This window comes from Bos grunniens, chromosome 16 (genome assembly GCF_055505025.1).
Source record: "Bos grunniens cultivar Pamir isolate PY7600 chromosome 16, Bosgru_T2T1.0, whole genome shotgun sequence".
In the NCBI taxonomy this organism is placed as follows: domain Eukaryota; kingdom Metazoa; phylum Chordata; class Mammalia; order Artiodactyla; family Bovidae; genus Bos; species Bos grunniens.
The window spans coordinates 10,912,492-10,934,966 of NC_141180.1; the positions used below are offsets into that span (position 1 = coordinate 10,912,492).

General features: G+C 42.4%; 1 long non-coding RNA gene across 4 annotated transcripts in view; it reads left to right on the plus strand.

Moving 5' to 3' along the window:
* The window catches only part of LOC147356169 (uncharacterized), a 37,148-nt gene extending 22,100 nt beyond the window's left edge, over positions 1-15,048 (plus strand). For 2 of the 4 annotated variants that reach the window (XR_015142666.1, XR_015142663.1), the window contains one exon: positions 10,079-10,856. This is a non-coding gene — a long non-coding RNA (uncharacterized LOC147356169). Of the gene's footprint in view, positions 1-3,960; positions 4,504-10,078; positions 10,857-14,056 lie in introns of those variants that run through there. The other 2 variants (XR_015142665.1, XR_015142664.1) reach the window with 2 other exon arrangements.
* The last annotated feature ends 7,427 nt before the right edge of the window (positions 15,049-22,475 follow it).

A 22,475-nucleotide genomic window follows, 5' to 3' on the forward strand; every position in this document is an offset into this window, starting at 1 on the left:
TACGCCCAGGCATGGCTTGGGCTATGGGTACATACGCCGGGTGTATTAATCAAGTTTAATAGATCCCAGTGTTTGAAACAATGCCTTAAATTTTTTTTTTTCCAGCGACTGCACAGAAGTGTGGCATTGTACAGCAAATAAAAGTGTTGCTACAATGCCTGTAAATCAGAGCTTTAAACTATGTTTCAATTATCCTTCTATTATCCAGCTGGTATTTAAGCATGTTTATTATTCAAATCAGCAGCGAATGTGCTGCTGTTGTGTAAACAACTGTCACTTGCTGAAACAATGATTAGAAGGCACCATCCCTTTCAGGTGTACTTAGGAGTACTTATACCCCAGCCACTTGTATTTAAATATCATGTAAACACAATGCTTGAATGACTACTCTCACTCCTGTTCCCAATGCCTCATGCCAATTCTATTACATTAAGAGGGAAATCTATTAAATTTTTCATTTATACACATCCGTACACTGTTTTTACCCATTGTATCATTAAGGCTTAGATTAATATAATAGATATGCTGAGAGATACAGTGTGTATTGAAAATGCCCGTGCAAAATAAAAGCAGTTTCTCTGCTTTTTATTTGGGGGTGTTGGAAAGCTTTTGTGAAAACAATGCAAAGAAAATTATTTTCTGAATAAAAAGCATGACATGGAGAAAAGAAAAATTTGGCCTCCAGAAAGAGCAATCTTGAACCTTTATTAGCTCCGTTACCAATTCAGCATATAAAAAAGTAGAGAGCCAGAAATAGGACGTTTATAGAATTAATGTGTCTCTTTTGAAGGTTTTCTGCTATCACTGGGAAGGTGTGTGTTTATGTGTGTATCGGGGTTGGGTTTATGGGTGGTGGTTGAAGGGAAAAGCTTAGAATTGCTAGTTTATTTTTTTTTTTCCTTATGCCTCGGATTCCACATGTAAACCAGGAAGACAAGGTTTTGCGCACAAGGGCATTGAAAATGGGGAGGAATCAAAATCTAATCAAATAATTGATAAACCAGGGATTCTGTGTTACCTGAGGTGTGTTTTGGGGGCTTCAGTTCAGTTCAGAAACTCAGTCGTGTCCAACTCTTTGCGACCCCATGAATCGCAGCACGCCAGGCCTCCCTGTCCATCACCAACTCCCGGAGTTCATTCAGACTCACGTCCATCGAGTCGGTGATGCCATCCAGCCATCTCATCCTCTGTCGTCCCCTTCTCCTCCTGCCCCCAATCCCTCCCAGCATCAGAGTCTTTTCCAATGAATCAACTCTTCTCATGAGGTGGCCAAAGTACTGGAGTTTCAGCTTTAGCATCATTCCTTCCAAAGAAATCCCAGGGCTGATCTTCTTTAGAATGGACTGGTTGGATCTCCTTGCAGTCCAAGGGATTCTCAAGAGTCTTCTCCAACACCACAGTTCAAAAGCATCAATTCTTCGGCGCTCAGCTTTCTTCACAGTCCAACCCTCACATCCATACATGACCACTGGAAAAACCATAGCCTTGACTAGGCGGACCTTTGTTGGCAAAGTAATGTCTCTGCTTTTGAATATGCTATCTAGGTTGGTCATAACATTCCTTTGGGGGCTTAGTAAATTCTTATTGATTGAGTTCAGCTGTGTGTGTATGTGTGTCTCACTTTTTGTGACTGCATGGACTGTAGCCTGCCAGGTTCTCTGTCCATAGGATTTCCAGGCAAGAATACTGGAATGGGTTGCCATTACCTCCTCCAGGGGATCTTTCCAACCTAGGGGATTGAACCCGTGTATCCTGTGTCTCCTACTTTGCCAGGCGAATTCTTTACCATTGAGTTCAGTTGCTAACCTGAAAATATTATCCAAAAGTTTAGAAAGCCAAAGACAAAAGAGGATGCATGCAAGAGAGAAGAGGGTAATGATAAGATTTGGGATTAGAATTGTATACACACCAAATTCTTAGTAAAATCTCTCAAGTGGATTATAAACGACTTCATCCTTGGAGGTAATGTGAATAATATCCAATATACTGCCTTCCTTTTTTTTTGTTTTGTTTAAAAATTTTTATTTTATTTTATATTGGACTATAGTTGATTTACAATGTTGTGTTAGTTTCAGGTATATAGTAGATTGATTTAATTATGCATACAGATACATCTATTCCTTTTCAGATTCTTTTCTCATATAGGTTATTACAGAGTACTGTATAGAGTTCCCTGTGCTGTACAGTTGGTCCTTGTTGATTATCTAATATAGTTCAGTTCAGTTTTGTTCAGTTGCTCAGTCGTGTCCAGCTATTTGCGACCCCATGAATCGCAGCACGCCAGGCCTCCCTGTCCATCACCAAATCCCGGAGTTCACCCAAACTCATGTCCATTGAGTCGGTGATGCCATCCAGCTATCTCATCTTCTGTCATCCCCTTTTCTTCCTGCCTCCAATCCCTCCCAGCATCAGGGTCTTTTCCAATGAGTCAACTCTTTGCATGAGGTGGCCAAAGTACTGGAGTTTCAGCTTCAGCATCAGTCCTTCCAATGAACACCCAGGACTCATCTCCTTCAGAATGGACTGGTTGGATCTCCTTGCAGTCCAAGGGATTCTCAAGAGTCTTCTCCAACACCACAGTTCAAAAGCATCAATTCTTCGGTGCTCAGCTTTCTTCACAGTCCAACTCTCACATCCATACATGACCACTGGAAAAACCATAGCCTTGACTAGACAGACCTTTGTTGGCAAAGTAATGTCTCTGCTTTTCAATATGCTATCTAGGTTGGTCATAACTTTTCTTCCAAGGAGTAAGCGTCTTTTAATTTCATGGCTGCAGTCACCATTTGCAGTGATTTTGGAGCCCCCAAAAATAAGGTCTGACACAGTTTCCACTGTTTCCCCATCTATTTCCCATGAAGTGACGGGCCCAGATGCCATGATCTTAGTTTTCTGAATGTTGAGCTTTAAGCCAACTTTTTCACTCTCTACTTTCACTTTCATCAAGAGACTTTTTAGTTCCTCTTCACTTTCTTCCATAATGGTGGTGTCATCTGCATATCTGAGGTTATTGATATTTCTCCCAGCAATCTTGATTCCAGCTTGTGCTTCTTCCAGTCCAGCATTTCTCATGATGTACTGTGCACTGAAGTTAAATAAACAGGGTGACAATATACAGCCTTGATGTACTCCTTTTCCTATTTGGAACCAGTCTGTTGTTCCATGTCCAGTTCTAACTGTTGCTTCCTGACCTGCATATAGGTTTCTTAAGAGGCAGGTCAGGTGGTCTGGTATTCCCATCTCTTTCAAAATTTTCCATAGTTGATTGTGATCCACACAGTAAAAGGCTTTTGCGTAGTCAATAAAGCAGAAATAGTGTTTATATATTAATACAGACCTCCTAATTTATCCCTCCTCCTGCCTTTTCTCTTTGGTAACCGTAAGTTTGTTTTCTAAGTCTGTGAGTCTGTTTCTGTTTTGTAGAAGTTCATTTGTATCATTTTTTAGATGCCGCATATAAGTGATGTCGTATGATATCTGTCCTCTCTGTCTGGCTTACTTCACTCACTATAATAATCTCTAGGTCCACCCATTTGCTGCAAATGGCATTATTTCATTCTTTTTCACGGCTGAGTACTATTCCTTTGTATATATGTACCACATCTTCTTTATCCAGTCATTTGTTGATGAACATTTAGGTTACTTCCATGTTTGGCTATTGCAAATAGTGCTGCAGTGAATATTGGGGTGCCCGTATCTTTTCAAATTATATCTTTATCCACCTATTGGCTAGGATTGGGATTGCTGGATCATATGGTAGTTCTGTTTTTAGATTTTTAATGAGCCTCCGTACTGTTCTCTATAGTGGCTGTAAAAGTTTACATTCTCACCAACAGTATAGGAGGGTTCCCTTTTCTTCACTCTCTTCAGCGTTTACTGTTTGTAGACTTTTTGTTGATGGCCATTCTCAGTGAAGTGAGATGATAACTCATTGTAGTTTTGATTTGCATTTCTCTGAAGCTCCAGTACTTTGGCCACCTGACCAGATGTGAAGAGCTGACTCATCGGAAAAGACCCTGATGCTGGGAAAGACTGAGGGCAGGAGGAGAAGGGGGCTACAGAGGATGAGATGGTTGGATGGCATCACTGACTCAATGGACACGAGTTTGAACAAATTCTGGGAGAAAGTGAAGGACAGGGAAGTCTGGCATGCTGCAGTTTATGGGGTCACAAAGAGGACGACTTAGAGACTGAACAACAACCACAATAATTAGTGATGTTGAGCATCTTTTTCATGTGCCTGCTGGCCATCTGGATGTCTTCCTTGGAGAAATGTCTACCTAGATCTTCTGCCCATTTTTGTTTAGGTTGTTTAATTTTTGATATTGAGCTGCATGAGCTGTTTGTATATTTTGGGGATTAATCCCTTGTCAGTTGCATTGTTTGCAAATATTTTCTCCTATTCTGTGATTGTCTTCTTGTTTTGTTTATGGTTTCCTTTACTGTGTGTGTGTTGCCTTCTTAACTGATTTCAAAATGCAGTAAACTCCTAGTTCCTTAGAATCTGTAATACGTAGGGTAACCATATCATTTATCATGCGACTCGGGACATTTTGAGAGTGAGTTGCAGTTATGCCAGTGCATCAGGTGTAAACCAACACTGTCCTGAGCAAACCTGTATATATCACTGCCCTAAAATCACATGGCTAAAAATCTGCCTCAGACTTAGAGCAAGGAAGGAGAATGAAAAGATAGTGAGTCAAGGGTTTGACTGTACTTTTCCTTGGAGGTTGGTTATTGTTTTATCTTTTAGGAAAAGCAATTTTTTTTTTTTTTTTAGGAATTAGAACAAATAAAGGCTAGCAAACTCAGCTTTCGGAAAACACAATAAGCACAAGATCACTCTTAAACATTAGATAAATTAGGTATCAGTTACTTACTTTTCAAAATAACCTTTCCATAATGAAAAGACCTACTAGATTCTTAGCTAGCAGCCTGCTGTTGTATGTGATCTGATTTACTCCAGTCTTGCCTGGGGAATATCTGTTGTACAAATGTGAGGTCTTTAGACCAAGTGAGAGTATTTCTTACTCAATCGTGTCCAGCTCTTTTTGAAACCATGGACTGTAGCCGGCCAGGCTCCACTATCCATGGAATTCTCCAGGCAGGAATTCTGGAGTGAGTAGCCATTTCCTTTTCCAGAGGATCCTCCCAACCCAGGGATCGAACCCAGCTCTCCTGTATTGCAGGCAGATTATTTACCATCTGAATCACCAGGGAACACAAAACACTAAACACAACTTTAATTTCTTAGCAGGGACTTGGGGTCAGTTAACAAAGTCAAATGACAATGCCTGGGATCAGTATTTATGGTTATCAAACCAATAAATATCAATCCTTAGGTATTAGATGGTAGGTAGGATGTTGGTTAATGAATTTTAAAATTTCTCCCCTGCAACAGCACCTGGAGACTACAAACTTTACTGCTAGCATGCTAAAACCATTTTTATCTCTTGGATAACCAGTTTTAATGCTAATGTTCCATGCTTCCTACAGCCATTTTAAGTTCTTTTATTATCTTCATGGATGTATTTTATTGAAGCATGTGTTCTGAAATGTTTTTTCATTGGTGGCAGAAGAATATCAGTAAGTTTGTTGTTTTATACTTTCATCCAGTAGCTAAATATCTGATCTCTTTCCCATTAGGGCAGATTGATTCTCACAACTCTGCTTCTAGTATCTTAAATTGCCTGTTACCCAAGGACTTCTTGAGTCCCTGCTTACAGTAGGGTACTAATTCATTTACTGGAGGGCTAATTGCCGAGGTGACAGGAACAGCATTATTAAGCCTCTGGGTATAATGCTCAGCACCCTTCAATTATGTGCTCTGTCAGATCCTAAGCCCTGTCCGTTACCTGATCTGTCTGCATCTGTCCATAAACAAGTTTCCATGGTACTTCCTAGCGCCAGTTACCAGATCCTGAATACCTACAACAAACCCTGCAGTGTTCTCAACTGCCTGACTTTTTTTACCCCAAAGTGAGGCGTACTTTTATCTTTGTTATTTAAGCTCATTTAATGGCATACTTATATCTTTGTTATTTAAGCTCATTTAATGTGAAGAAAGCTGAGCGCTGAAGAATTGATGCTTTTGAACTGTGGTGTTGGAGAAGACTCTTGAGAGTCCCTTGGACTGCAAGGAGATCCAACCAGTCCATTCTGAAGGAGATCAGCTCTGGGATTTCTTTGGAAGGAATGATGCTAAAGCTGAAACTCCAGTACTTTGGCCACCTCATGCAAAGAGTTGACTCATTGGAAAAGACTCTGATGCTGGGAGGGATTGGGGGCAGGAGGAGAAGGGGACGACAGAGGATGATGAGATGGCTGGATGGCATCACTGACTCTATGGACGTGAGTCTGAGTGAACTCTGGGAGTTGGTGATGGACAGGGAGGCCTGGCGTGCTGTGATTCATGGGGTCGCAAAGAGTCGGACACGACTGAGCGACTGAACTGAACTGAACTGAGTGGAGATAAATATAGTGTAGATTGCTTTTGTTGTTGATGGAACCCAGATGGGGTTTCTGCTAAGTTCTATTCTTTTTTAAAAATTTAGATTTATTTATTTTTAATTGGAGGATAATTGCTTTACAATATTGTGTTGGTTTCTGCCATATATCAACATGATTCAGCCATAGGTATACGTATGTCCTCTCCCTCTTAAAACTCCCTCCCACCTCCCACCCCCCACCCCATCCCACCTCTCTAGGTTGTCCCAGAGCACCTGATTTGAGCTCCCTGAGTCATATTGCAAACTTCCATTGGCTATCTAGTTTTACATAACGTCATGTATATGTTTCAGTGCTGCTCTCTCAATTCATCCAATCTTCTCCTTCCCCTACCTCTCACTCCATGTCCACAGTCTGTTCTCTATGTCTACATCTCCACTGCTGCTCTGCAAATAGGTTCAACAGTATCATTTTTCTACATTCCATATATATTAATGCATTCAGTTCAGTTCAGTTCAGTCGCTCAGTCGTGTCCGACTCTTTGCGACCCCATGAATCGCAGCACGCCAGGCCTCCCTGTCCATCACCAACTCCCGGAGTTCACTCAGACTCATGTCCATAGAGTCAGTGATGCCATCCAGCCATCTCATCCTCTGTCGTCCCCTTCTCCTCCTGTTCCCAATCCCTCCCAGCACCAGAGTCTTTTCCAATGAGTCAACTCATCGCATGAGGTGGCCAAAGTACTGGAGTTTCAGCTTTAGCATCATTCCTTCCAAAGAAATCCCAGGGCTGATCTCCTTCAAAATGGATTGGTTGGATCTCCTTGCAGTCCAAGGGACTCTCAAGAGTCTTCTCCAACACCATGATTCAAAAGCATCAATTCTTCGGCACTCAGCCTTCTTCACAGTCCAACTCTCACATCCATACATGACCACAGGAAAAACCATAGCCTTGACTAGACGGACCTTTGTTGGCAAAGTAACGTCTCTACTTTTGAATATGCTATCTAGGTTGGTCATTACTTTTCTTCCAAGGAGTAAGTGTCTTTTAATTTCATGGCTGCAGTCACCATCTGCAGTGATTTTGGAGCCCCCCAAAATAAAGTCTGACACTGTTTCCACTGTTTCCCCATCTATTTGCCATGAAGTGATGGGACCAGATGCCATGATCTTCGTTTTCTGAATGTTGAGCTTTAAGCCAACTTTTTCACTCTCCACTTTCACTTTCATCAAGAGGCTTTTTAGTTCCTCTTCACTTTCTGCCATAAGGGTGGTGTCATCTGCATATATATACATTAATATATGATATTTGTTTTTCTCTTTCTGACTTACTTCACTCTATAGCAGGCTCTAGGTTCATCACCTTATTAGAACTGAGTCAGATGTGTTCCTTTTTATGGCCAAGTAATAAAAATCACTGCAGATGGTGATTGCAGCCATGAAATTAAAAGACACTTACTCCTTGGAAGGAAAGTTATGACCAACCTAGATAGCATATTGAAAAGCAGAGACATTACTCTGCCAACAAAGGTCCATCTAGTCAAGGCTATGGTTTTTCCAGTGGTCATGTATGGATGTGAAAGTTGGACTGTGAAGAAACCTGAGTGCTGAAGAATTGATGCTGTTGAACTGTGGTGTTGGAGAAGACTCTTGAGAGTCCCTTGGACTGTGAGGAGATCCAACCAATCCTTCCTAAAGGAGATGAGTCCTGGGTGTTCATTGGAAGGACTGATGCTAAAGCTGAAACTCCAATACTTTGGTGACCTCATGCAAAGAGTTGACTCATTGGAAAAAGACTCTGATGCTGGGAGGGATTGGGGGCAGGAAGAGAAGGGGACAACAGAGGATGAGATGGCTGGATGGTATCACCGACTCGATGGACAAGAGTTTGGGTGAACTCCGGGAGTTGGTGATGGACAGGGAGGCCTGGCATGCTGCAATTCATGGGGTCGCAGAGTCGGACACGACTGAGCAACTGAACTGAACTGAATATTCCATTGTATATAGGTACCACAACTTTGTCCATTCATCTGTTGGTGGACATCCAGGTTGCTTCCATGTCCTAGCTATTGTAAATAGTGCCATGATGAAGGTACACTGGGGCAGATGTAGCTTTTTCAATTGTTGTTAGAAGGAGCATGTGTGTGTTAGTCACTCAGTCATGTCTGATGCTTTGGGACCCTGTGGACTATATCCCACTAGGCTGCTCTGTCCATGGAGTTCTCCAGGGAAGAATACTGGAGTGGGTTGCCGTTCCCTTCTCCAGGGGATCTTCCAGACCCAAGGTTCAAACCCAGGTGTCTTGTATTGCAGGCAGATTCTTTACCATCTGAGCCAGAAGGAAATCTCATAGAAGGAACATACCTCAACATAATAAAGGCCATATACAACCAACCCACTGCTGAGGTCTACTCTGCACTCCCAAACCTAATGTGTAAATGCAGTAAACCCATGCAGGGTTTATTGGCCAAATCATAGATGTTAATAAGGATAGTTATAAAAACAGTCTAGGCAACATAAATTGTGGCTGCCAATTATTCTGTAGCTCCCTCTTCAATGGAGTATGGTGGCTCAGTGGGTCTTGTTTGACCGATCCTTCAAGGTCTTCCGTTCAGCTCCTGTTTTCTATGGAAAAACATTTTCCACTGTTCTGACCCACCCAGTTCTTCCTTGAATTTATAGGATCCATAGTTTATAATGTTCAATTCTTATACTTCACCATATTCTACCATTATTTGATGCTGTTTCCCAGACATATTTATAAGCTTATTTGGGTAAGGGGAGGGTATCTTTCACTTCTGTGATTGCTTTAGTGGCTAGTACAGGGCTGAGCTCATAGGCTACACTAATGTAGCCAATACTGATTAAGTACTTACAGTTTTGGAGGGAAACACAATAAAAAACACATTCCCTGCCATCAGAAGGGTTTCAATATAGGATAAATCCAGTGATGTGAGAAAAGACGCTATATTTTAAACTCATATAGTTAGGCTTCAAAGGAAGAACATAGTGATGGAAAATGGAGCTATGAGAAGATATAATTCAAGAAAAACCTTCAATTGAAAGATAATGCTGGGGAATGTCTTTTTTTAAGAAATAGGAATAGCTTACTAGCCCAGCACAGAGGCCCAAATCTGGAGGAGCTTTTCTCCTGAAAGACTCTGAGCCTCCATGTGGAAGCTGTGTGGCTTTGGGAGTCAGCTCTCCCAGGGCAGGATGGGGCTGGGAGGACCTGCATGACTGCTCTGGAACACTGGGGCTGGTGGTTCAGGAGCATTAGAGCGCCTGAGGCTAGGAAGTGGCATTTTTGCAGAGGACATTGGCAGGGGATAGGGGAGGAGGGTACTGGAGAAGAACAAACCGACTCGTGCACATCGCCTTGGGGTTGCCCAGAAGTAACTAGTGAGCTTTTGACAATGGGATTCCTTTACTCCTCTACTCCTTTATTCCTCTGTTGAATGAATCCTCAACAGTAATTCATTCCTTTTGGGAAAAAAAAAAAAAAAAAAAAGCCAAACCTTTAAAATGGCCTTTAAGGCCCTTGTTACCCCTATGACTTCATCTGTTCTTTCTCTCCAGGCTTATGACTGCATTACTTTTTCCTCAAGTAAGCTAGATACTTGCTTCCTCAGGGCCTTTGCACTGGCTGTTGCCCATGCCTGGATTGCCTCCTGGCTCACCACTCTCCGGAGAAGGCGATGGCACCCCACTCCAGTACTCTTGCTTGGAAAATCCTATGGGCAGAGGAGCCCAGTGGGCTGCCGTCTATGGAGTCGCACAGAGTTGGACACGACTGAAGCAACTTAGCAGCAGCAGCCCCACTCTCACCCCCTTCCAGCCTTTGTTTAAAGGTCACCTATTCAAGGAGGTGTCCCTTCGCTACTTTTCCTCTTGCCCAGCACTCCTTATTCCCCTTTTCTTGCTCTATCTTTTCCCATACACTTGGCACCTTCTAGTATATTTTATAACTTGGTTGATTTTTTTGTTGACTTTCAGTTTTTCTACTTACAGAATGTAAATTCTATAAGAGAACAGAATCTCACCCATTTATTTTCTAATATTCTCCTGTACCTAGATCGCTGTCCATTATGTGCTCATTAAGTCTTTACTGAATGAGTGAATGAATAGGAGGGCCTGTAGAGATAATCAGCTTTTTATGTGACTCTGATTCATTTTCACTCTTAGCTGATTATGCTCGGGACATTCATACTACAATTGAAATCAGGCTCTATCTTCACTTCTGATTGATTTTTAAAGTTATGTCTTAAGGCTTCATTAAAAAATATCTCTGTTCCTTAATGTCTCTGGAAGTAATTCATGGTCTATAAACCAACATTTCAATGTCCAGGGGAAGAACCTGGCAAGGAACTTGAGAGTGAATGACTTTATAAAGGGAGAAATACCTACGTCACTTGAACAATAGCTGCCTCCATATTTGGAGCCAAGTAGGTCAACCTTAGGGAAATAATTCTTGTCCCAATTTAGGGTTTTTTATAAACTGAGAAGACAGTTCATTCTCAGTGGCTGTAACTAAGTCACACAACTCCAGCAGCCTGCTGCTTAAGAAACTGTTAATGGCTAGCTTATTAGACTATTAGTAACTGCTTTAGCCCGTTAGTAGACATTTAAGTGGTACAAACTGCTGGAAGTTCCCACAGGGTGAGGCAAATGTCTGTGTAAAGTCAGGCTTCCTTATATGGTGTTTACTTATAATGAAGCATACCTGTACTTCATGTCCCATCTAGGGTGGCATTTTGAGGGCAATCATTTGGAAAAGGGTGGTTTTGTACTTGGAAGCTGTAAACAGTTGCTGATGACCTGACCATTAGCCACGCACCTCTAATTGCCACTGCCTCCCACTGCCAACTACTTCTAGTGATGTAGGAATTAACTGAAAACCCTGGGGATTAGAGGAAATGTGCCCAAACCTGGAGGGGTGGCCTGTGTGCAGACTGCAAGAAGTTAGTTAGCTTGCTGTGATTCTTGATTTTTCTGTTCCTGTGGTAGATAGCATAATGGCCCCTCCCAAAGATGACCATATTTGAATTCCTGGAACCTGGGAATACGTTACTTGACATGGCAAAAGGGAATTTGCAGAAGTGATTAAGGCCCTTGAGATGGGGAGATCAGCCTGTCTCATCCAGATGGACCTAATGTAATCACAGAGGTCCTTAAGTGTGGAAGAGGGAGGCAGAAGAGGAGGTTAGAGTGTTGCTGTGTGAGAAGACCTCTTGTACTGGCTTGAAGATGGAGGAGGACAGCCATGAGCCATGGACTGCGGGAAGCCTCCAGAGGCTGGGGAAGACAAGGGAAAGGATTCTTTTTATAGAATCCACCGAAAGGAACACAGTCCCACTGACCCTTTATCTTGGCCCAGTGAGACACATTTCCAACTTCGGACACTGAAGTTGTCTTGTGTTCACCCATCACATTTATGGAAATGTGCTGCAAGAGCAGTAGGAGACTGAGCAGTACCCCCGGTGGTCAGTAGACTTCATGGCAGGGCAGTTGAAGAGACAGAGGACCTAATACCTTTTCTTAAGGTGTTGGGGTGGCACAAAATCAACACATAAGACAAGTTTCCATGGGGTTGCAAAGAGTCGGACACGACTGAGTGACTGAACTGAACTTACTGAAGACAGGTTTTCTATAACAATATTTGGAGGGTTCAAACTTTAACCTTCACCCCATTCTTTTTTTTAAATTAAAGTTGCAGTGTAAAACATAGTGATTCAGTATTTTTATGTTTTTAAATTTAGTTTTAATTGGAGGATAATTGCTTTATAATGTGTTTGTTTTTGCCATACATCAGTGTGAATCAGCCATAAGTAGATAATGGTTCAATATTTTTTTTACATCCTTTAAAAATTAAAATTTTTTGTGTGTTTTAATTTGCATTGTGATTTAGTATTTTTAATGCTTATATTCCATTTAAAATTATTCTAAAATATCAGCTATAATTCCCCGTGCTATACAGTATATCCTTGTATTTTATTTATTTTATACATAGTAAAAGTTTGTGCCTCTTAATCCCTTACCCTTGTCTTGCCTCTCCTCCATTCCTCTCCCCACTGGGAACTCATTTCTTTCTATGTTGCTTTAGCAGGAGCTAAAAACCAAAATTAAAAACCTCCAAACTTTCCAACCCAAACTCTGTATGCACAGCATTTTAGCAAGGGAGGAGAAAACACTGATATTTGAAACAGTTTGAAACATGAATCTCCATGATCAAAAGCCACCATCATAAGAACACAATAGTGTAGTGCAAGCTGCTCAGTCATGTCTGACTCTTTGCAACCCCATAGACTACATAGTCTTTGGAATTCTTCAGGCCAGAATACTTGAGTGGGTAACCTTTCCCTTCTCCAGGGGATCTTCCCAACCCAGGGATCGAACCCAGGTATCCCGCATTGCAGGCAGATTCTTTACCAGCTGAGCCACAAGGGAAGCCCAAGAATACGATAATACTGTACAAAGTGCATGGTGAAGTGGCGCAGTGGCACAAAGTAGTACCCATGAGTAGCCTTATCAGTATAACACACACTGGTCCAGCCATGCCAACAGCCATCAGCAAAATACATCCCACAGTGGCTCTTGCTCCTGTTATCAGGCACTCAGGGGCTCAGATATACTCCCGTGTCTTCCATGTTGCTTATGGCTTGTTTTCACCCATTTTATTAATTCTCATCTCTCTGATTCATTCCGAGCTGTTTCCGTGGTCTTCTCAATTTCATTCACTCTTCTGCTTCTTCACTATCTTCAGAATGCCTGTTATGTTTGGAGTTTACTTTCGTCTTAGAGCCATTTTGAGACATCTTAAGGTATTTGATTAATATTTTTTATAACATCTCAGATTCTTACACCTGATTTGCCAATTTAAAATCAAGCTTTTCACTTTTGATTAATTTAAAAATGCTGAGGGAAGTGTGTTTTTTTTGTAAATAGTTTTTGGCATTGTATGAAGTTCAAAGTTGGTATAAGTGCCTAACATTGAACATATAAAAATCTTAAGCTTAATTTTATAAAGCCTTTGGAAAAGCGTGCTGTTATTATAATGGGCTGAATGGCAGCCCCTCTGAAAGAGCCACATCTTAACTTCCCGGGCCTGGGAATATGACCTTATTTAGAAAAAGAGGCTTTTCAGATGTAATGAAGGCTCTCAAGATGAGGTCATCCTGGATTATCTTGTTGTTCAGTCGCTAAATTGTATTCCACTCTTTACAGCCCCATGAATTGCAGCGCCCTAGGTTTCCCTGTTCTTTACCATCTCCCAGAGTTTGCCCAAACTCCTGTCCATTGAGTTAGTGATGCCATCCAACCATCTCATCCTCTGTCATCTCCTTTTTCTCCTGCCTTTGATCTTTCTCATCATCAGGGTCTTTTCCAGTGAGTTGGCTCTTTGTATGAAGTAGTCAAAATCGTGGAGCTTCAGCTTCAATGTCAGTCCTTCCAATGAATATTCAGGACTGATTTCCTTTAGGATTGACTGGTTTGATCTCCTTGCAATCCAAGGGACTCTCGGGAGTCTTCTCCAAGACCACAGTTTGAAAGTGTCATTTCTTTGGATTGATAGTGGGCTCTAAATTTAGTGACAAGTATCTTCTTCACAGAAGGAAGAAGAAAGGACAGAGACACAGCAAAAGACCATGTGAAGATGGAGGCAGAGATTGGAGCCACTCAGCTACGAGCCAAGGAATGCCTGAAGCCACCAGGAGTTGGAAGAGACAAGAAAGTACTCTCTGATAGACCCTTTGGAGGAAGAACTGCCTGATGGACATCGTGACTTCAGACTTTCCCCTCCAGCCTGAGGGGGATTAATTTCTGTTGTTTTAAGTCACTGCTGCTGCTGCTGCTAAGTCGCTTCAGTCGTGTCCGACTCTGTGCGACCCCATAGACAGCAGCACACCAGGCTCCTTCATCCATGGGATTTTCCAGGCAAGAGTACTGGAGTGGGGTGCCATCGCCTTCTCCATTTAAGTCACTGAGTTTGTGCTAATTTGCTATGGTAACCACTGGGAACTCAGTTCAGTGCAGTCGCTCAGTCATGTCTGACTCTTTGTGACCCTATGAACTGTAGCACACCAGGCCTCCCTGTCCATCACCAACTCCCGGAGTTCACCCAAACTCATGTCTATTGTGTCAGTGATGCCATCTAACCATCTCATCCTCTGTTGTCCCCTTCTCCTCCTGCCCTCAATCCCTCCCAGCATCAGGGTCTTTTCCAATGAGTCAATTCTTTGCATCAGGTGGCCACAGTATTGGAGTTTCAGCTTCAGCATCAGTCCTTCCAGTGAACACCCAGGACTGATCTCCTTTAGGATGGACTGGTTGGATCTCCTTGCAGTCCAAGGGACTCTCAAGAGTCTTCTCCAACACCACAGTTCAAAAGCGTCAATTCTTTGGCACTCAGCTTTCTTTATAGTCCAACTCTCACATGCATACATGACTACCGGAAAAACCATAGCTTTGACTAGATGGACTTTTGTTGGCAAAGTAATGTCTCTGCTTTTTAATATGCTGTCTAGGTTGGTCATAGCTTTTCTTGCAAGGAGCAAGCATCTTTTAATTTCTTGGCTGCAGTCACCATCTGCAGTAATTTTGGAGCCCCCAAAAATAAAGTCTGCCCTTGTTTCCATTGTTTCCCCATCTATTTGCATGAAGTGATGGGACCAGATGCCATAATCTTAGTTTTCTAATATTGAGCTTTAAGCCAACTTTTTCACTCTCCTCTTTCACTTTCATCAAGAGGCTCTTTAGTTCTTCTTTGCTTTCTTCCATGAGAGTGGTGTCATCTGCATATCTGAGGTTATTGATATTTCTCCTGGCAATCTTGATTCCAGCTTGTGCTTCTTCCAGTCCAGCATTTTTCATGACGTACTCTGCATAGAAGTAAATAAGCAGGGTGACAATATACAGCCTTGATGTACTCCTTTCCCAATATGGAACCAGTCTGTTGTTCCATGTCCAGTTCTAACTGTTGCTTCCTGACCTGCATACAGTTTTCTTAAGAGGCAGGTCAGGTGGTCTGGTATTCCCATCTCTTTAAGAATTTTCCAGAGTTTATTGCGATCCAAGCAGTCAAAGGCTTTGGCATAGTCGATAAAGCAGAAGTAGATGTTTTTCTGGAGCTCTCTTGCTTTTTCGTAGTCAACAAAAGAGTCCAAAATGCAGTACTTGGATGCAATCTCAAAAACAACAGAATCATCTCTGTTCATTTCCAAGGCAAACAATTAAATATCACAGTAATCCAAGTCTATGCCCCGACCAGTAATGCTGAGGAAGCTGAAGTTGAACGGTTCTGTGAAACCTATAAGACCTTCTAGAACTAGCACCCAATAAAGATGTCCTTTTTATTATATGGGGCTGGAATGCAAAAGTATGAAGTCAAGAAATACCTGGAGTAACAGGCAAATTTAGCCTTGGAGTACAGAATGAAGCAGGGCAAAGGATAATAGAGTTTTTCCAAGAGAAGGCACTGGTCATAGCAAACACCCTCTTCCAACAACATAAGAGAAGACTCTACACATGGACATCACCAGATGGTCAATACTGAAATCAGATTGTTTATATTCTTTGTAGCTAAAGATGGAGAAGTTTTGTACAGTCAGCAAAAACATAATTGGGAGCTGACTGTGGCACAGACCACGAACTCCTTATTGCCAAATTCAGACTTAAATTGAAGAAAGTAGGGAAAACCACTGGACCACTCAGGTAGAACCTAAATCAAATCCCTTACGATTAAACAGTGAAAGTGAAAAATAGATTCAAGAGATTAGATCTGACAGACAGAGTGCCTAAAGAACTACAGACAGAGGTTCATGACATTGTACAAGAGGCAGGGATCAAGACCATCCTCAAGGAAAAGAAATGCAAAAAGGCAAAATGGTCGTCTGAGGAGGCCTTACAAATAGCTGTGAATAGAAGAGAAGTGAAAGGCAAAGGAGAAAAGGAAATATACACCCATTTGAATGCAGAGTTCCAAAGAATAGCAAGGAGAAATAAGAAAGCCTTCCTCAGTGATCAATGCAAAGAAATAGAGGAAAAGAATAGAATGGGAAAGACTAGAGATCTCTTAAGAAAATTGGAGATTCCAAGGGAACATTTCATGCAAAGATGGGCACAATAAAGGACAGAAATGGTATGGACCTAACAGAAGCAGAAGATACTAAGAAGAGGTGGCGAGAATACATAGACGAACTGTACAAAAAAGATCTTCACGACCCAGATAATCACCATGGTGTGATCACTCACCTAGAGCCAGACGTTCTGGAATGTGAAGTCAAGTGGGCCTTAGGAAGCATCACTATGAACAAAGCTAGTGGAGGTGATGGAATTCCAGTTGAGCTATTTCAGATCCTGAAAGATGATGCTGTGAAAGTGCTGCACTCGATATGCCAGCAAATTTGGAAAACTCAGCAGTGACCACAGGACTGGAAAAGGTCAGTTTTCATTCCAATCCCAAAGAAAGGCAATGGCAAAGAATGCTCAAACAACTGCACAATTGCACTCATCTCATACACTAGTAAAGTAATGCTCAAAATTCTCCAAGCCAGGCTTCAATAATATGTGAACCACAAACTTCTAGATGTTCAAGCTGGCTTTATAAAAGGCAGAGGAACCAGAGATCAAATTGCCAACATCCACTGGATCATCAAAACAGCAAGAGAGTTCCAGAAAAACATCTACTTCTGCTTTATTGACCATGCCAAAGCCTTTGACTTTGTGGACAGCAACAAACTGGGAACTCATGTAGTCATAAAACGTTCAGTACATACATGTTACCTGTTAATGTCAACATTTATAAATCATCAGGCATGGTTTTCATCAGATCATTGAATCACTGACAACACCCACTGGCTGGAGTGTTTACATGAAAAGCCTCACCCAGCTAAATCTTTCAAAATTACCCTTAAGTATTTTCATATATAAGATAGCTAATATCAGTAAAGGATATAGTATATTTTCACACACACATACCCATGTGAGTCCATGGTGTGGGAGTAAAGTTTTTTAGGAAAAGATGATTGTAGGTGAGTCCTGAGTAAGATGTACCTTGCTATATCCTAGAGGGAGAAGAGGGAAATAGGAGTCCAGCTGATCCATTTATTTTATAGGAAAATTTAATTACTGGCCCCAGGAAGCATTTTCTTTGTATTTTATATAACAACTGCATTCTCAGCAGATAGAGGGAGGCAGACCTTGGGGCAAGCAAATGGGAAAAATAATCTATAGAGTGTGTTCACAGAATATGACTGTTATTCCACCCTGGAACTTAATAGAAATCCTTTGACTGTTGTTCTGCAGTCAACAGGACTCATCTAATTGGTGACCATGGTAACAAAATCAGGTCATAGGGAGGTTCATGCTGAGATCAAGCATATGTAGATCTCCTAGTTCAAATATACATAAAGATAAGAACCTGTTGGTAAGAGTCCGAAATGTTAGGTTGAAGATGGGCTCTCCTCCTCTGAGCTCATAATACTGAGAAAATGATCATTTGTTTGCAATAGCCATATGTTTTGCAGAAAAGGAAGAGATTTTTCAGATTCACTGGGGGGAAAAAGATAATTCAGAAATGTGAGACCAGAATGAGTGCATAGATGTTGCTTCATAGATCTGTGTAATTTACTCCCTGGGGTTCGGAGTGTGTCTGACTTATATTTTAGACATAATTAAGTAATCAGCAGTGTACATTGTAAAATGAATGTTTAGGCTGCTTGAGGTTAAATTTTCACAGCCATAGCAGCTGCGTGGTACCAGCGACCACCCCTCCCCACAGCCAAATCCTCTCCCCTGCATACAGTCAGTTATTTAAAAATCTGTGAATGGGACTAAAATGATTTCCACAGTCACCGTTTTTTCAACAGATCTAAAGAGCGACCACATAGTAACCACTGGATACCAGGATTACTACACTTCATGCTCATAAGCGTTTTCTGTTCAGGCTCAGTAGCTAGAGTGACAATAATCATATCAATTATAGCATGAATAATACTTATATTTATGTAGGCTCTCATTTGATCCTCTGAAAGCCCTCCGAGCTAGGAAGCTTCCCCCATGAGCCAGCTGAGAACACTGAGATGATGAGAGAAGTTACAGTTCTGGGAGGTCACAGGGCTTCTGCTTTTTAAATGCAGAATTAGGGACTGAGATCCTTAATCTTGAGTTAATGTATGGAAAAGGCTCCAACCCAAGAGCCTGCACCTAATGATGGGAATTGTTACTCTCAACACAAGAGTAAGAAACACAAGTTTCTTACTGCTCTGTGTCCAAACTGGGGCTGTTGTGTTGGTCTCCTTGGCATGTGCCCCCTCCCACCTGGGTGCCCTTCTTTCTCACTCCTTAAGGCTTATGCTCAGAGACTCTTGGAGGGATATATGGAGAAGACAGTGTCTTCCCTGTAGCTCAGATGGTAAAGAATCTGCCTACAGTGCAGGAGACCTGGGTTCAGTCCCTGGGTTGGGAAGATCCCCTGGAGAAGGGTACGGCTGCCACTCCAGTATTCTTGCCTAGAGAATCCCATGGCAGAGGAGCCTGGCAGGCTATTATCCGTGGGGTTGCAAAGAGTTGGACATGACTGAGCAACTAACACTTTCACATGGAAAGGAGAGGGAAACAGAAGGACTCCTCTTTCTTTTTCTTTCTTCCTTTCCTCCTCCTTTGAGTGTCCCTTCTCTACCTTGCTCTTGTTCCTTCCTTAATGCAATAATCTCAAGGTCCATGATGTTGCTGCACATGGCATTATTTCATTCTTTTTTATGGCTGAGTAGTATACCATTGTGGTGTATATGTGTATCACATCTTTATTCATTCATCTGCTGAGGTATTTTTCTCTCTATTCTCCTGCCATCCTGGCTGCTCCACAGTAAGTGGTAGAGATGAAATTGATATTCTGGTCTTTGAAATTCCCAAGGCCAGACTTTTGGTTGTCTTGATGGATTTTTTTTTTTTTTTTACTTTCTGACCTCTAAAGGTGGGAGAACCCTAGGGCTCAATCTTTGGACCTTTTCTCTTTATCCATCCCTAGTTCCTAATAATTTCATCTAAGTCTACTGACTTTTTATATCCCCAACTGGTATCTTACTCTGAAATCCAGACTGCCTTGTTGAGATCTGTAGTTGGATGACTGACTACCTTGGAATCAGGGACTCCTGATTTCCTCCCTTACCTGCTTTACTCTCAGTCAGTAAATGGCAACTCCATCTTTGATGCTGCTGAGCCTTGCACTTTGGGGCTCCTTAACTCCTCTCATTCTTTCCCACACCTACAACTGATATTTGAGCAAATAATTGTCAATCTACCTTCAAAATATACCTAGAATTCAAGTACTTCTTTCCAACCCTGTTGCTCTGCTGATTGAAGACACTACCTCTTGCCCGATTGATCACAATATAGTCCTAATTGGTCTCCCTGTTTTCAGTATGCCCCATAGTAGCTTGAATGACCTACTTATAACAATCTGAAATAATAATCATCATTATCATAGCAAATATTTACTGGGCACCAAGCATTTTATGTATATTAATCTGTTTAATCCTCCTAACAACCCCACAAGGTAGAATTTATTATTGTGTATGTTTTGCAAGTGCAAAAAATAAGGCAGAAAATGGCTAAATAACTTGCCCAAGGCCACACATGTGGCCATTTAGGAACAAATTTGCTGAGTGGTGACTATGAGAGATTCAAAGTGGGGGTTGTTAGCACTATCTTCCCTAAATGATCGATTCTTCTTCCCCGTGTAGATCAGTTTGATAGTAATAGCCATGCTGTTCACCATTCATGGAGTGTGTAGGGGTAGGAATTGCAAAAAACGATTTGCACCAATCAGTCCCTTCATCCTCAGGGATAGTTGTGCAGGGATGATATTAGCCCCATTTTACAGATGAGGTTATTGAGGCTGCTTCACAGGAAATGGTAGAGATGAGCTTTATTCATTGGTCTCTGAAACTCCTAAGCCCAGATTTTCCCTACTGGACAGAGGTATGGACTCAGGTGGAGCCCAGGAGGAGAGCCTCTGGTGTTATTACTTCAGCACTTTTATTTCTTTTCTCAGAAGGGAGGTTAGTGCGAGTCAGAGACTGGCACCATTGGGCTGGTGCTGGAGTTGGCTGTTGCTTCACGGAAGCCGTGGCCCGGCTGATGAGAGCCAACTGACCCTGTCAGACAGAGGTGAGAACACCGTGGAGCTGACCGTCAGGGCAGGACATCACCTGTGCCTCCTGGGTGATGATGAGGAATGGGGAGGGACGTGGACAGTTGTATTTTTCCCCAGGACTGGCAGCGTGCCTGGGCTCTGCTGGCACAGGGGTGGCTTATGGACTCCAGATCATGGCGGTGAAGTACTGGGTGTCTCCGGTAGCCATCAGCCTGCTGTGTGTGGGCAGAGAAACTGATTCTCCTGATCATTTCTCAGCCTCACACCCACACAGTAGGGAGCATAGATCAGCCTTTTCTTGCCTCCTGGGGCCCCTTGTTTCCATCTTCTCCTCTTTGGGAACACGGACAGTCCTGTGGGGATCAGCTCCTTGCCATTACTGTGGACTTGTCTTGGGGACTTGACACAGCTGTCCTCCCTGCCTTGTCTCACCCACCCACTCACATCTGCTAACCCCCTTTGCCACTGTTAACACCTAAATAGCTCTCAGTTCTCAGCTTCAAGGCTGTTTCCTCAGAACCCCCTGACCAAATTTTCACTCTCAAATCACCATAGGCAACCTTTGCTTAGGGAACTTATCACTTACCACTTTTCAGTCTGAAATGACATTCTCTGTGCTTATATTTCATTAACCTCTCTCTCTCTGCAGCTGAACTTTGAAACTAATAGTAATAATGAAGACCATGGTAAGGATAACAATGACAACAACAGTAACAGCATCTAACATGCTCTAAGCATGGGTTCTGGGTGTTTCCCTGTGTTTTTCCCTGTACCACCTGATCTAATTCTCACAACAACCTTTTGAATTATGTATTACTTTTTATTCCCATTTTACAGATGGGGAAACTGAGCTTCCATAACTTGCTCACGTTCACCTAGCTCCTGGGTGGAGTCACTAGGCTCTGAATGCAGGCTTCTTGACCTCAGGGTTCTTTGAAGCTCTGTGAGGGTGGGAACTGTGCGTTAGCTCACCATTGATCCCTGGAAAGAGACTCAGAGGAGGAATGTATTATACATTTTGTAAGTGAACTTAATTTCCTTCTGGTGGGTCAATCCTGCTCTGACTGTCCTGTGGATCTTAAATCTAGATTCTTCTAGGGATTGGGTGATCCAGCCCATCTGCTCTCTTCAAGCACCCTGTATCTGTCTTGGACCTATTGTCCTCCTTGAAGCTTTAGGGGTTCCTATCCTTTGACAGTCCTCAGGCATCCAGGAACTGCCCCTCCAAAAGTGTTCTTCCACTTCCAAGATTCATGCCTCTGTTTTCATCCCTGGCATGTCCCATCTCTCCTCTTCACCTAACTCCCCTACCTTGAGAAGCACGTGGAGCTTTATCTGTGCATTTTCTTCTAATAATTTTCTTTCTTTCCTTCTTCACTTCCGTTATCAGCACCGAGGACAGTTCCTTGGGGAAATCCTGCGGGGATCTCTGGCAGGTCTGAGTCATTTTTCAGGCTCTCAGCTATGGACTCGAGGTCTTATTCCTACTCACGATGTTCTAGCATCCAGATCCCAGCCCAAGTATGCCACTCAGCCTTAAAGTCCAGTGGACCACCGTTACCATATTGTCATGAAACCAGCAGGGTCATACCAGCCGCTCAAATGCACTTCTCATGGCCTCTCAGGGTTTCTAATGCAAGTAAGGCTCTCTGGGTCAGTAAGACCTTCTGTGATGCAGTGCACTTGGGTCATACTTTCAGGGACCTGGTGGCAGAAGGCAGGCCTGACAGGCAAGGCTGGCACATGAGCACCAGCCAAACATGGAGTGTAGAGACACTGGAGCTGTTTGCTTACATCTTAGTTGGTGGGTCTGCCCATTCTGGCTTGTTTAAGGGTTATTGGAGCTCATTTCTGCCTCTTGTACTGAGATCCTG